This window comes from Mesoplodon mirus, assembly GCF_964341445.2.
Source record: "Mesoplodon mirus genome assembly, chromosome: 1".
Classification (NCBI taxonomy): Eukaryota; Metazoa; Chordata; class Mammalia; order Artiodactyla; family Ziphiidae; genus Mesoplodon; species Mesoplodon mirus.
Genome location: NC_138976.1, coordinates 203,794,344 through 203,808,675, shown reverse-complemented (window position 1 = coordinate 203,808,675; position 14,332 = coordinate 203,794,344). Strand labels below are relative to the sequence as shown.

The window sequence follows — 14,332 nt, the reverse complement described above, 5'->3', positions numbered from 1 at the left end:
CAAAGTGCCACTGCTGAGTGATGCACAAAGGGCGGGGCCCCCATTGCAGCCTCTCTCCTCACGCACTGGCCCCTGCCTCCACAGGCACTAGGAAGGGCTCCTGCCAGAGTGGCTCACGGGCCCCCAGCCATCATCACCTCAGCACTCTCCTGCTTGGGTGGCCCATTTGCCCAGCTTGCCACCTTGACTCCCTCCTGCCTGACAGGCTCGTACATCCCATAGCCACCGAGCACCCTCTCACCTGGGCAGCCTGCCTGCCCTGATTGCCGCTTCTACATCCTCCTGCCTGACAAGCTCATGTGCTCCAGCAGCCTTGGGAGCAGACGCCAGTGGGTCGCCCACATGCAGAGATGGGGCTGAAACCACAGCTGAGTTCCAGGGGACATGCAACTAAGGAAGAAGAGCTGAAACCTCTCCTCATGGCTGTGCAAATCATGGCATTACACTTCCTCTGATGGCTTCCTAAATTCAGCACCTGGGAACATCCCAATGGACAAGTGCTCCTGCAGCTGAGACAGGTCTGGCTTTAGCAGCTGTGGGTTTTGTGGGCACATACATGCTGGGGTTTGGCCAGGCCAGAGTCTGAGCTGCCTCCGTATCTCACATAGTGTGTCCAGGTACATAATTACCGCAGTCCTGGGACCTGACCTCAGTGGATCTGGGCCAGTGGCCTGGTGAAAATGATGCCTGAGTCACCAGGGCCAGTTGCCGCCATAACCATGGTTAAGGTGGGACTGAGAGCAGTACCAACAGCAGTGTACTTTGTAAGCCCACACAATGGGCGGGAAGGAGACAAAACAGAGCACACCCACAGGTGGACACCTCCAGAGGAGGAATACTCAACGGCTTCTGTCCCAGTGGGGGTGCTCCAGTCCTCCCGACCTCACACCGCAGATCAGAAACACAGCTAAGAAACAGACCTGAGGGCCTCTGCTCCAACGACTAGGGATCAGAACCCAACCCTGACAAGGCAGTGACAGCCACAGAGGAAAGGGAACTTTCTGCTGAATAAAAATCAAAATTAAGAAAATCAACAGGAAAGATCAAACTTGGAAAATGTTTGCAATATCAATATCTGGCAAAGAACTTAGATACAGATGAAAGAATTTTTACACTTCAAAAATAAAAAGACAATCCAATGGGAGAAAATGGCAAAAATATATTTATGGATATGTTATATATATAAATATAAAGTATATGTATCCATGAATATATGCCTATTGGCTATTTGCATGTCTTCCTTTTATTTTTAAGTGCCTAATTACATTTTTTATATATATATATATATATATATATATATATATATATATATATACACACTATTACATATAAAATAGATAACTAATAAGAACCTACTGTATAGAACAGGGAACTGTATTCAGTACTCTGTAATGACCTATATGGGAATAGAAACTAAAAAAGAGTGGATATATGTATATGTATAACAGACTCACTTTGCTGTACAGCAGAAACTAACACAGCATTGTAAATCAACTATACTCCAAAAAATTAATTAAAATATTTACATATATTGTATACAACATATATATTAAGTATATATAATTTATATATATTTAGAGATTGCTCCATCAAAGACGTACAAATTATAATTATGATGAGATACCACTACATACCACTATAATGTCTAAAATTTAAAAAACTGTTAATATCAAGTTTTGGTGTGGACCTAGAGAAACATGAATACATTGTTAATGGGCTTGTAGCATGAAAGCTTTAAAGTTAAATATACATTTGCATATGACCAAGCAATTACCTAATAGTTCATACTTATCCAAGAGATATGAAGTCTTAGGTCACACAAATTTGTTCACAAAAATGTGTAACACCATTATTCATAATAGGTAAAACTGTATATGACCAAAATATCCAAGATTTTTTTTTAAACATCTTTATTGGAGTATAATTGCTTTACAGTGGTGTGTTAGTTTCTGCTTTATAACAAAGTGAATCAGTTATACATATACATATGTTCCCATATCTCATCCCTCTTGCGTCTCCCTCCCTCCCACCCTCCCTATCCCACCCCTCTAGGTGGTCACAAAGCACCGAGCTGATTTTCCTGTGCTATGCGGCTGCTTCCCACTAGCTATCTATTTAACGTTTGGTAGTGTATATATGTCCATGTCACTCTCTCACTTTGTCACAGCTTACCCTTCCCTCTCCCCATATCCTCAAGTCCATTCTCTAGTAGGTCTGTGTCTTTATTCCCGTGTTACCCCTAGGTTGTTCATGACCTTTTTTTCCCTTAGATTCCATATATATGTGTTAGCATACGGTATTTGTTTTTCTCTTTCTGACTTACTTCACTCTGTATGACAGACTCTAGGTCCATCCACCTCATTACAAATACATCAATTTTGTTTCTTTTTATGGCTGAGTAATATTCCATTGTATATATGTGCCACATCTTCTTTATCCATTCATCCGATGATGGACACTTAGGTTGCTTCCATGTCCTGGCTGTTGTAAATAGAGCTGCAATGAACATTTTGGTACATGACTCTTTTTGAATTATGGTTTTCTCAGGGTATAGGCCCAGTACTGGGATTGCGGGGTCGTATGGTAGTTCTATTTTTAGTTTTTCAAGGAACCTCCATACAGTTCTCCATGGTGGCTGTATCAATTTACATCCCCTCCAACAGTGCAATAGGGTTCCCTTTTCTCCACACCCTCTCCAGCATTTATATGATACTGGCACAAAAACAGAAATATAGATCAATGGAACAGGATAGAAAGCCCAGAGATAACCCCACACACATATGGTCACCTTATCTTTGATAAAGGAGGCAAGAATATACAGTGGAGAAAAGACAGCCTCTTCAATAAGTGGTGCTGGGAAAACTGGACAGGTACATGTAAAAGTATGAAATTAGAACACTCCTTGACACCATACACAAAAATAAACTCAAAATGGATTAAAGTCCTAAATGTAAAGCCAGACACTATCAAACTCCTAGAGGAAAACATATGCAGAACACTCTATGACATAAATCACAGCAAGATCCTTTTGGACCCACCTCCTAGAGAAATAAAAACAAAAATAAACAAATGGGACCTAATGAAACTTCAAAGCTTTTGCACAGCAAAGGAAACCATAAACAAGACGAAAAGACAACCCTCATAATGAGAGAAAATATTTGCAAATGAAGCAACTGACAAAGGATTTATCTCCCAAATTTAGAAGCAGCTCATGCAGCTCCATATCAAAGAAACAAACAACCCAATCTAAAAATGGGCAAAAGACCTAAATAGACATTTCTCCAAAGAAGATATACAGATTGCCAGCAAACACATGAAAGGATGCTCAACATCACTAATCATTAGAGAAATGCAAATCAAAACTACGTTGAGGTATCACCTCACACCGGTCAGAATGGCCATCATCAGAAAATCTCCAACAAGATTTATATGGGTGAACCAGTTGTGGTATATCCATACAATGTCATATCATACAGCAGTAGAAGGATAGAATTATGAGGAATGCAACAAGGATGAATCTCAGAAACACTATGCTGAGAAAAAAGCTAGACACACAAGAGTATGTACTTTATGTTTCTGTTTATATGACTTTCTAGAAAAGGAAAAATGAATCTATGGCGACAGAAAACATATCAGCAGTTGCCTGTATCAAATATGGAGTAGAGAGTGACTGCAAAGAGGAAAGGGAAAACTGCAAAGGGGGGTAATAGGAAAATTGTCTACCTTGATGGAAACAGAGTTACAAAATATTTACATTTGTCAAAATTCATTAAAGTAGACATTCAAGTTAGTATATTTTTTATATTATACCACAATATATTTCTTTTAATAAAATAATTATGAAGAGTAGGTAAGTGGGCAATGGACCTGAACGCCAGCTTTAGCTATGTTAGAGCTGTAAAATCAAAAAAAGATCAAGTTGCCCCTAATTTAAAAACCAAGAAAATGCATAGAAGTTGAGGAATAGAGATTTTAACTTATTTTAAGAGTGAGTTTTCTAACAATTAGAGCTTCCTAAAAATGAAATAAACTTATTTTGAGTTGGCAATTTCTTTCTCAGTGAGGACATTCAAGTACAAGATGACGATCATTTTTCAGGTATGTTGTAGAAGTGCCTTAGAGATTGAAATTTGCATTAACCAATATTTAAGATGATTCAATAACATCAGAAAATATGCTATATTTATATATGCTCTTTTATGGTAGAGTTCTGTCTATAATGTTTTCTAAAATATCCTTTGAATTAATATTTCAATAGTAGTCTCCAGTGCTGCAAATGTAGGCCAGAAAGTTAGATCTGTGCACAGTCTATTTTTTAAGAAGCTTGTAATCTGGAAGAGAAGATAGACAAAAATGTTGTAGCAAAATGCAGTAAGTTTCATAATAGAGATATCCTCATGCTCTTATATGACATGGAAGCAGTGTCACATTCTTAATATGTCATCTTTTTCTGAAATACTTCAGTATGAATTTCTAACAATGATAATAATTAATTAAGGCATGAATTATTTACGGAGAGATACTAGTTATTCCTAAAATATTTGGAGATTGTTTTAACATGAAGGTATTTCTTAGAATACCTCCAGTAAAGTTCCAAAACGTGTCTTTCAAAGCCTAAATGTGTTTGTACAATCCTGAAAACCTCAAGGAAAAATGTGAATGTTGCTGATTATCCACCATTTAAAGTTTTCTAGGCTTTGGCATTTTTCTGTAAGTATAAATAGTTGACTATGAACTATGCAGAGAGTTGTTTTACCTGAATTTCTTTGAGATCCATCAGATGTGGCCATTAAAATGAGTCAATCTCCTCCATTACAACTACTCACTGTGCAGGCTTCTAGTCAAGCATTGGTGGAGATAGCGCAGCTCAATTTAAATGTAAAATTCAAGGTAATGTAACTAAACAAGTTAGTCCTATCCTTTTCCCCTTACTTTCCCTTAGAGAGTTTTTGAAGTTAGGGATTTGTAAAATGAAAATATTAAACCAAATTTAATAGCAAAATGTCATTGATATCATTAGTGAAACCAAGCCCAGTTTCCATTTACCCCAAAGTATAAATTGCCTATCTGAGAAGCAGTTCAAATTTAAGTCATGTCAGATTGCTGGTCTTTCTGAGTTTCAGTTTGGAACTCTTATTTGAAGTCATTGTTTCATTCAAGAGCATCTCAATATCAATAGCAGGTTTTCTACTTCAGCAAAAGCCTTGATGTACATCAGTGCCATTGGGTCCAGAGGATAGCCTCTTTGTACGTTTTTTTCTCCCAGTCTCACTGCAATGTTAAAGTCACTGATATCACAGAGCACATTTCTAATCCTAACTATATGCCCTAATTTTGGCAGAAATCCACTCCTCCACTTTTATGCAATGTATTAACAACCAGAAATTTAATTGTATTTGTTGAGACTGTAATATCAACGTGAAGCATTCCTTTTTTGAAGCTCAAATTCTTAACACTTGCTTTCCCCTTTGCAAGAAATACTTACTCCTTTACTCCCTTGTCCCCTTAGGCTACCTACGTCATACTTCAGTTAAGAAGACATTTCACAAGGGATGCCTTTCCTCATCCTTCCAGGTGAGAAAGGCTCCCTGTCCCATGGCTCATAGTACCCTGTCTATATTTACTACAATTAGTAATTATTCTTTAGACTGCAGGCTCTAAGAAATATGGACAATGCTTGCTTTTCCACACCTTGTATTACCAGCACCTAATGCAGTGCCTGGGACATAGTAGAAGTTCTATAAATATGTAATGATTGCTGAATGAATGAATGAATGAATGTGTTAGTAACAAGATAAATGCATAAATCGTATTTGTAAAGCACAATACAAAGTAATTTCATTAATATTCACCCACTTATTTGTACCTTTATACCCTTCTCTTCATTTATATATCTTAGAATTACTTTTAATTTTATCAGCAGGGATACAGGATTTAATGATGAAATTTTGATGACATGTATTAGAAATATTTGTGAGTGAGTAAGCACTATGCCATGGTGAGAGAGAGAAAAAAACTAAAAGCTATTGCTATATTCTTGACTCAAGTCATACTCAATATTATTTGTTACATAGTATATTACACACACAAATGCATTCTCACTGGCATGGTATCACCTACATTATTATAATTTCCATTTCCTTCCCAATCCCTTTAAAGCCCATATCTGACCCTTAGACTTATTAAATTGCATTGTTTTAAACCACTTCTCCAATTTGTCAAGGTCATATTACGGTCATGTTGAATTTTGATCTTGACAAAGTATTAATCAGTCTTATCAACTAAAGAGAACTGTAAATGACTAAATCCACATGCTTTTCTATCATCCTAGACTTGATGAAAATATTAAATAGCCTCTGGCCCAGGATTGACCTCTACATATAAAACTTCTGTCCACTTTGGTTGAGGAGGAACTATAAATGAGTTTCATTGTTCTACCTACTTTGTTTCCAATAAATAGGTCTCTGGTGCTGATCTATTTTTATAAATTTGTGAATGAATTCGATTTGTAACGTTTTTATAATATTAATATTTAATGTCTGATTTCAAGTCGTGGGTGAAAAAATGCTAACATCAATGAAAACTACTACTTGCCCAAATAGATTAATAATAGTAAGAACAGTTAAAGTAGATTTTAAATCTACTGTCATGTTTATTTACTTTCCTGAATTGTTCCCACTGTGCCACTTCCTTACTTTCTGAATATGACAGGTTCATGCATGACGTCCTCCTCTAGATGCTGTGCCATTAAGAAATCTCACTGATTATAATAGGTGATCATCTATGATGGATAATAAATATGCTTGTGCATTTTCAATCAGAAATCCATGTCTTGCACACTGAAATGATTTTACTTGTTGCTTGATCACGGGGACTTCTTCCTCTGAATAAATAAGACGTGACTTTGCCTCTTTATGCAGTCATCTGCTCACAGTTCTGCCTCTCTCCAGTAGACTGTGTCTCCTTAAAGACAAATGAATATTCATTCATCTTTGATCCCCTTTGCTTAGCATGCATAGTAAGTGTTCAACAAATATTTGTTTAATAAGTTAAACACCAATATGCCGTGAAGTAGGAAAATCTGGAGATGTGAGTAGTCAAGATGGGGGGTGTGATTAAAGGACCCCTCTGAATTCTAAGAACAACATACTTAGGAGGGAATGCATGAATAATCAACAGGGCTGACTACTTGACAACTAGTATGTATTCAACTTTCAAATTCTATATTATAAGCATCCCTGAGTGTAAGTTGAAATGGATAGACAGGAATTTTTGTTTTATTTTTTCTAATGAGGAAGCAGTGTAGGTCTCTATTCTCATGGCCTCTGTTGCTTCCTATGAATATTTCTCCAATATCTTGACATAATCATTTTCAGGAAGCCAAGAGAGTCCAAAAGAAAATGACAAACAACAGAAATTGCTTTCATTTTCTAGTGTTTGGAAAAACATAAAAATAGGTTTAAGTTTTTCAAACATACTTAGATTTCATGAGATTTTACTTGGTTTATAATCAATATGATAAGATGCATATATATGTATATAGAATCATCATTCATTTTAAATTGGAAATAATGTGTATCCCCATGGCTGATTTGCAAACTGTCAATAATAAGAACCAAGCTTATGTCCTCCTAAGTCTTTTGTAGCCCCATTTTAACACATTTTCTGAAAGTTATTTCACTTCAACCACTCTAGATTCTTTCTAAAAAAACAAGAGATGACTTTTTAAAATTTTCCTTTCAAAATGAAAATATTAAAATATGCTACAAATTGGTGCAATAATGGAAGCTACAACTTACCACGTAAGTTTGTTTGTAATTGAGCAAAATATGTTCCAATAATTTTTGCATTGTATTTGCCTTTCTCTCTGTAATTACTAACCCTTTTTCTTTCACTATGGAATGTGAATTTTGATTTCTCATCTTCAAATTTGCCTTTAAATACATTTCTACCCTTACTTTACTTCCATCTGGAAGCTAAGTTTTCAAGAGAAAATTTGTTGCCACAAATATTGAATGACTTCATATTAGGAATAATTCTAATGCAACTACTTTGTATTTGGAAATGTGCCACTGTGTTTAGGAAGGCTAAACACATACTTTTGGGTAAGTTCAAAAAAGATTACTCCAATGATTCAACCAAATATATTTCAAGCATATTGATAAGAAATTTCAAACTAATTGTGTGTGATAGCCATCAATTAAAGACATAAAATGAATGCCTGCTATTTGAAAACATAGTTAAGCCAAGGAAAAGCTGTGCATAACTAGCATGTTCTGTAAAGATAATTGGCTCACTAACTAAATTCTAACAGCCCATTCACATTTCTAGATTTTAATTGAAGAATGGATGGAAATAGTAAGGTGAGCTCATTGCCCAATACACATAAGCATGTGACAATTTTAATTTCTGCAGAGATGCCCATATTGTATGAAATCTTATTAATATTGTGATGGAATACAGTGAATCCTGCTGTGAAAGAAGCACATATTTGTTGTACATGTGTTCACACACACACACGCAAACACACAGATACACACACATTTCTTTTCTCTCCTCTCTATTCTCATTTCAGTCCCATTTTTCCTCTTCTTAGATAACTGGTATCATGAATTGAATATAAATACTTTGAATCCATGCTTGAACTTTTTACTATATGCAAATGAATCCATGAAAAACACATGACTGCTTTGAGTTTTAAAAATTTATATACATGTCATCATGCCAAATATGTAATCTTAAAAATCATTTATCATGTATATAATTAATTACTTCGAGTGAAGTATTGCATTGCATCTTAAAAATAGTTTATATATGTCTTTTGTAAGCAGCATAAACTGGAATTTTAAAATTTATTTTTATTGTCTCTGTGATCAAATGTATTGTGATTATTGATCTATTTCTCCTTTATTTTTCCATGTTTTATCCCTCCCGGTACTAACTTCATTTAAACACATTTTTCATTCTCTTTTTATGGTCTACCTTTTTATGAATCATATATGAAGTCTTCATTTTTAGTGTTTTCTGAAAAATTTGACATATATGTCTAACTTGAAAAAGTCTAAAACTAATTATCTCATCTTCCTCCTAAGCAGTTCATGGACCCCTCAAATTTTAAATCTGATCTCCAGTATTTCAGTATATTATCTAGTGTTTTAGTTTTACTTTGTACACACCCCCATTGGCTATTATTTTTTACACTCAACCGTTATTCAGATTCATTCCAACATTACAAATTTCTTTGCTGGTCACTGTTCAGTGCACCTTCCTACTTCTTTTTATGCTTATTTTCTTTCTTACTGAAGAACATTCTTTGTACAATGGTCTCCAATCTTGCCTAAAACACATGAGAATTATGTGAGAACTTTTTAAAGCTCCCATTATTGAAACACTGCCTAGATCACGTTGGTTAAAAAAAAAATCTCCAAGTATTGGCTTCAGGCATCAGAATATTTTTTAATGCCTTCAGACAATTCCAATAGCTGCTGCTACTGCTTTAGTCATTTTGTTGTTGTTGTTGTTACAGTTTGTGGGTGGTAATTCCTCTTTGTCTAGGAATGAAAATTTCTTTACTTCTTGTTCTTGAGTAGTTTTTTGAAAATGAAGTGTAGAATTTTAATTTGGACAGCTATATGTGCTCAGTACTTTGAAGATATTATTCTATTGTTTTCCAGCATCTAGCTGTTTTCTGATAAGACAACAGCATCTACCTGTTTTCTGATAAGACAACAGATATTTAAAGCCAGCCCTCAAAAACAAGGCTTATTATTTCCAGGGCCCCCTTGAATTTCTTGGTTTCAACTCCTCCTCACTATTCTAATGTTGAATTTGTTTTTTCTCCTTAAATCCTGAGACTGGGGATCCCCCCATTTTTTATAAGCTTGTTCATTTTCTTTTTATGTGCTGCTACATGTAAAAGCAACATATAAAAGAAAACACAAGTATAACAAACTGTGTGTTCAGGTTGGAAGAAAGGATTCTCAATATCAGTTCAGCCTATCCTATTGACTGAAAGCATTTACCTTGTTTCTTTTACAACTAACTTGAATATTATGAGTCTTACATCTTATATACAGTACTCTTCACCCTTCTTGGAACGTCTATGCTCAATAAGGACATTAGTTGATTTGTCACTAATATTGCTTTCCCTACATGTGAGTGCATTCAGAGTTCTATCCTGTCCCATATACATAGCATAATCTCATATTTTGTATCTAACTGGCATCAGTTTTCCTTTTTTTTTCGATTTACTTTTAAGGTTTACTTTTAGCAGGACTGTACTGAAACACTCTTACACCTTAATAGATCTAATTGTCTGGACTTAAAATAATAGATTTCTCTATCACAGGGGCATTTGTCTGTACAGATACTGATTTCTCTTATCTGCACATGTTTTCATGTTATATGCCCAGTCTAATATGAAGCGAGTTAATTTATTGTGTTGCATATAGTAAAGAATCCAGCAGAATAATGTTATTTAGGGTTTTTTTCCCATTATTTCTATGAATAACAACAACATCAACAATAATAGTAATAGAAAAGATAATTTCTACCTATAGCAAGTCTCAGTTTTTTCTTAAATGCAGTAGAAGGCCCTTCACACTCTATTTGTCAGCTTGGCTTCAGGTTTTCCTATTGTTGGCTAGAAGACAGATAAAGGGGATTATGGACAGAACTGAGCCTGGTTTCTGCTAATCTCCAACTTGAATTCTTTCAAGGGTTGCAAAATATGATTCAAGTATTTCACAGGCCTTTATAACCTTTGTCATCTGTCTGGTATATGTGCCATCATGGGTGGATTTGGAACTGACATTTTATACCTCTGATCTCAACTGTATAAATATTTGTTTAGACTGACTATCAACATAGAACACAGACATTCTCTTCTGATGTATGGATGATAGAATAGTCCTTAACTGGGCCCCTAAGGATGGGGCAGGCACAAACTAACAGAGGGCAATGAGGCAAATTTTCAATGAACTCAGATTTTATATTTTCCTTTAGGTAAAAGAGTGGTTGCTTCTATACCAAAAAACTATTTCTTATAATTTGGGTTACATTAAAAATATCTCATATATACAACCATTTATCGGAATCTATAATAGTGACTTGGTTTTCTCAAATACATTATATATGGAGTCCTTTAGACTGGAATTAAATTAATCATGGTGGTATTTTTTTTTCTATAGACTTCCCAGCTATTTTCCCCTAGGAAAACTCTCTTAAATAATCAAGAGAAATAGTTTAGGCAACATTAGGTAAATCATCACCCTTATTAGATGAATTAATATTCTTGAAGTTATAGCTCATTTCATGGAAATCAGATTAACCTGATGTTATGGGCATTGTCATTTATCAGTAAGTTATTTGTTAATATGCTCAGTATGTGACATAAAATATGTAACTTTAATAAGAGAATGGATCACCTCAAATAATTTAGCAAATCTTGAAAATGATAAGGATTAAAATTGTGGATGTATAAAGGACACAGAAGCTTGGAGAACTTTAAAACCATCTATTTCTCTCCTGTTTCCCTCACACAAGGAAATGAAGGCTGACACTTTAGCATGGTTTGGAAATCCTTCTAAAAAGTATCTGACTTTCTCTTAGAATTAACAAGTAATTTAAAGTTTTAAGAACTGCAGAACTGATCACATGAATTACCGTAATTTAGTCAAGAAGTTTTTGAATATCCACCTTTTGACAAACATTGTACATATATATACCAGGTTGTAGAGATGAATAAAATCTTCCTTAGTCTCAACTGAAAGAAAAATCCCCCAATATTAGTGAATACTGAGGAATTAAGGATGATGCTATGAGAAAATTTTTATAATGTGAAATTTATTAAGTTAAATAAAATATTGTGCTTTTGAGATTAGAATGACTTGGTTTTGTTCTAATGATACTGATGATAGACAGTGGTTGTATTTTGCAGAAGTTTTATGGGAGCAAAATAAAAACTTGATAATGTGATATAAATTTGGTCCCCCAAGGCGATTTTTATTGTTATTTCTATTGGTGTTGTTAATGAGAGAAATTTCTGTGAGCTATTAGAAAAAAAAATGTGGATATCAATATCTAATCAAAAAGAAGGACAAAATAATGGATAATTAGAGAATATATATAACCAGTAAATTAAAAATATACTCACATGCTAAGGAAGCACAGTGGTGGAAGTTTTGCTCATCATAAAGCTTTAACAGTGAGTAGAAGGTATCTTGGTGTCTTGGGTGTGGGAAGATATGCTAACAACCAGTGATAGATCCGTTGTAAAATTTGGAACTGTTTCTTTGGTATTAAATTTCACTTAAGACCTGTGCTTCTGGACAGGATGGAGTAATAGGAAATGGATTTACTCTCCTGGCTTAAACTGCTAAAAGTAAATATATATATATATATATTAAACAATACTTTTAGACATTGAGCAACAAACAGCACAAGACAACGGTTGTATAAAGCTTTAATTATAATGATAACCCATAAAAACCAGTGGCATAATGTTTTGTGTAATACAGTTAAATGTTGGTGTTTGAACAAGTCCCTGGTCACCTGTGAAAAATAAAGGTGGATTCTCTTTTCATATTTATTAACAAAATGAATTTCATAGGGATGCAGTATTTAAATATGTTAAAATACTACAATTACTAGAAGAAAACATTTTTGTTTTATTTAATAAGAGTTAATTTTTAAAATTTTTTATATTTTTATGTGTTGCATTTATTGCTTTAAGATTATACAAATATGTTTTGATATAATTTAATACATGCAGCATCAACTAGAGTATTCAATACACAGAGTATTCAATGGGTATATGCTTAGTAGTGGGACCAAATTAGCCCTAGACTAAATTGTTTCACTTGCAGCCTAATAAGGCTTACAAGGAAGCCTCAAAATGATCAAACTATTTCTTAACTACCTCTTTGAGCAAAGTTACAAATATTTAAAAAAAATACAAATACGCTCTGCAACCAGTAAAGTAAAATTCACAATATCTGACATGCAATCTAGAATTACTAGGGATGCAAAGACGAAGGAAAATATAACCCATAACAAGGAGAAAAATTAATTAATGAAAACAAACTGAAAAATGGTACAATCAGTAAACAAAGACATTCAAACAGTTATTATAACTAATTTTCATGGGTTCAAAAAGTTTAAAGGAAAGCATCAACATCTTAAATAGACATATAGAGGATATAAAAATAACCCAAATTGAGTTCCTAGAGATGAAAAATATAGTTTCTGAGATGAAAAATCAACTGGATGGGATTAAAAGAGATGAGGCAATGCAGAAGCAAAGATTGACCTCCGTGCAAAAGCAAAATTTTGTTATTATAATCTGTCCCACTGAGTAGTCCAAATATAAAGTCCGAAATGCAAAATGCCAGCTTGGTCATCTTTTTCCATTTCAAGTTTGCTTTACCCTTTCTGGTTTGTGCTTCCAAAAATAATTAAAGTATAAAATTATGAAAATTGTATTCAATGGTATTAAAATGAAGCATCTATCCATTTTATGGATTGCCCTGCATAATGCAAATATCTAAAATCTAAATATTATGTGTATATATACATATATGTATACATACATATATGTATATATATCTCACTAGCAGAATGAAAAGAAAATATGAAAGTACAACACAAGTTGTGGAGGAATAGAGTAAAGGAAAGTAAAATGATAGTATTTTTGTTTTTAGATATAGTTGCCCTACGCAGTGGAAAAATGATATACGGATTAGCATATTTTGTTTTCTGAGAAGCATGAATCAATTTAAAAGATGAAAGGGCAGATGAATTTAAAGAATCATTAATTTAAATACATAATCAGTCTTCAATTTTTTTGTTACTGACAACATCCCCTTTAAGATTTTCAAAATGCTGAAAGGTGGGATTCCAAGATTTTTAGTTGCTATAGAAGCAATTATTAGCAAATCCTTTCTTCTAATCTCATTACAGAAAATAGTGCCCTTTGTGCCCAGAGAACTCCCATTAGAACAGATAGCTAGTGGGAAGCAGCCACATAGCACAGGGAGATCAGCTGGGTGCTTTGTGACCACCTAGAGGGGTGGGATAGGGAGGGTGGGAGGGAGGGAGACGCAAGAGGGAAGTGATATGGGAACATGTGTATATGTATAACTGATTCACTTTGTTATAAAGCAGAAACTAACACACCATTGTAAAGCAAGTATACTCCAATAAAGATGTTAAAAAAAAAAAAAGGAACTGCATTTCGGAGCAGCTCAGAACATAGGGTGTACCACTCTGGAGCTATCCTACATTTCCTGTGTCTGATTAAATATTGTGTATATATGCTATGTATTTATATCTC

General features: G+C 34.4%; 1 long non-coding RNA gene across 1 annotated transcript; it reads right to left on the bottom strand.

Moving 5' to 3' along the window:
• Positions 1-6,861: 6,861 nt before the first annotated feature.
• On the bottom strand, positions 6,862-12,369 carry LOC309808272. The gene is made up of 3 exons (XR_014294721.1): positions 12,155-12,369; positions 10,554-10,642; positions 6,862-6,963 (listed from the first exon to the last, which is right to left on the bottom strand). It is a non-coding gene; the product is annotated as an uncharacterized lncRNA (long non-coding RNA).
• Positions 12,370-14,332: the final 1,963 nt, after the last annotated feature.